Raw genomic sequence first — 2,386 nt, forward strand, 5'->3', positions numbered from 1 at the left:
TATATGTAATTCTTCAACTTATCTAACCACGGTTCTAATATAATTCATTTTAGGTTTTAGAAATTTTCCTATAGCAAATTTCTTAGTTCTAGCATCTCCAGCAACATATTTTTCTAAAGAATTCCATAATTCTTTAGTAGATTTACACGTCTAGTAAATATCATTTAAATTTAAAGTCAACCAATTCAGTATGTAATTTTTGCACATATAATCATTATGTTCCCAACTAGCTAAATCTTCTATTTAGGCGTAGGCTTATCAACAATTTCAACAACAAGTTTATCAGATTTAATAGCATCAACCACTTTAAGAGTTGTCAAGTAAAATCGTAGCTTCATTTGCCATCTCTTAAAAAAATTTCCATCCAATAATTTGGATTTTTAAGAATACCTAGGGACAGGTGCATCTATTACAAACATAGCAACTAATTATAAGAGGATTTCACTTCAAATTGTTAGAAAATAACTAGTTACAATAACTTGTATAAATAATAAAGTACAAAAAATAAAAATTTTCGACTAATCGAGCATGATGCCCTAAATTGAAATAACTCGCCGTTAACTTGTAACCCAAAACCCCGACCTTCCACACTTGCTCTAACTTAGTTATTTCTTTTCTATAATATATTTATTGTATAAATATCTAACATAGAGTTACCACGAATGATTTGAAACCAAAACAAATCACCAAAAATCATTTAAAACCACGATGAGTTACAAAGATTCATTTAAAGATAGAACAAGTCACCAAGTATCATTTGAAAAATCCAACCACAAGACACATTAAGTCATTAAGCCACGTAGACTTGGAGACGAATTCATTTCCACTCAGGTTCTCCGAATTGAAAAAATGATTTGTGATATTTAAAAAAGAAGAACTATATAAGAATTAGGAATTCCAATACCACTTGTCAGTTCCAATAATACATTTTAACCCTGAAAACCTGAAAGAAGTTGCATAATATAAAAGATTGAATACAAAAGAATTTTCGTCCACTAATGAGTCTGGATGTTCATGTGCCCTAAAATTTACACACATTGATTTGAGCATCTACCTTCGTGGATATAGCTCTAGTACTTGAAGGAAATCAACTTCCACGAGTTCAATACAAATGTGAAATCATACGAATTTCTCATCTTTCTCGGCTACATCTAAAGAGGTGATTTTCATAGGAAACCGAAGTAAAGATGTTTATATTATAAACTTTGAATTTGAAAATAACGAAAATTGTTTACTTAGTTTGAGAGAAGAATCATGGCTATGGCATAGAAGACTTGGGCATGCAAACATGGATCTTTTTTTTAGAATTTCTAAAAATTGTTTTGTAAAAGGTTTATCAAATTTGAAATTTGAAAAAGATAAAATTTGCGATGTTTGTCAATTTGGAAAACAAGTAAAGAATTCTTTCAAACTAAAACTTTATGCTTCAACTACAAAACCTTTACAACTTCTCCATATGGATTTTTTTTGGACCTTCTAGGACAACTAGCTTAGGAGGTAAATATTATGCTTTTATTATAGTCGATGATTTTTCAAGATTTGCTTGGGTTATATTTTTAAGCTTAAAAGAAGAAGTTTTGAAAACTGTTAAATACTTTTGTAAGAAAGTTGAAAATGAAAAAGGCTATTCTATTACAACAATTAGAAGTGACCATAGTGGAGAATTTGTTAATGTTGGCTTTGATGAATTTTTTGTAAAGAATATGGATATGAACATAACTTTTCGGCTCCTAGAACACCTCAACAAAATGGTGTAGTAGAAAGGAGGAATCGCACATTGCAAGAAATGGGTTGGACTATGTTAAATGAAAATAATTTGCCTAAATACTTTTGGGTCGAGGCCGTTAATACCGCTTGTTACATTGTTAATAGAGTATTAGTAAGCAAAAAAAAAAACTAAAACTCCTTACTAACTTCGGACAAATAGAATTTCAAATATTAGTTATTTCAAAGTTTTTGGATGTAAATGTTTTATTTTAAATACAAAAGACAATTTTGGAAAATTTGACTCCAAATCCGATGTTGGAATTTTCCTAGGATATTTATCGACTAGCAAAGCATATAGAGTTTTTAACAAACGAACTCTAGTCGTTGAAGAATCCATGCATGTTAGTTTTGACGAAACTAACTCATTTGATCAAGAGAAAGGTAGTGATGACGATGTAGGATTGGAAGCTTCTTTCGAGCAAATGAAAATTCAAGACCAAAATAAGGAGGCACCAAATGAAGAAATAGAGAAATCAAATGCCAAAATAAATGAAAAAAGACAAACTGAAGAACAAAGTGATCCCCCATTGCCAAAAGAATGGAGGTTTGTTCCATCTCATCCCAAATAGCTTATAATTGGCGATCCATCAAAATGTATCACTAGTAGAAACTCTCATAA

Source organism: Olea europaea, chromosome 9 (genome assembly GCF_002742605.1).
Source record: "Olea europaea var. sylvestris chromosome 9, O_europaea_v1, whole genome shotgun sequence".
Classification (NCBI taxonomy): Eukaryota; Viridiplantae; Streptophyta; class Magnoliopsida; order Lamiales; family Oleaceae; genus Olea; species Olea europaea.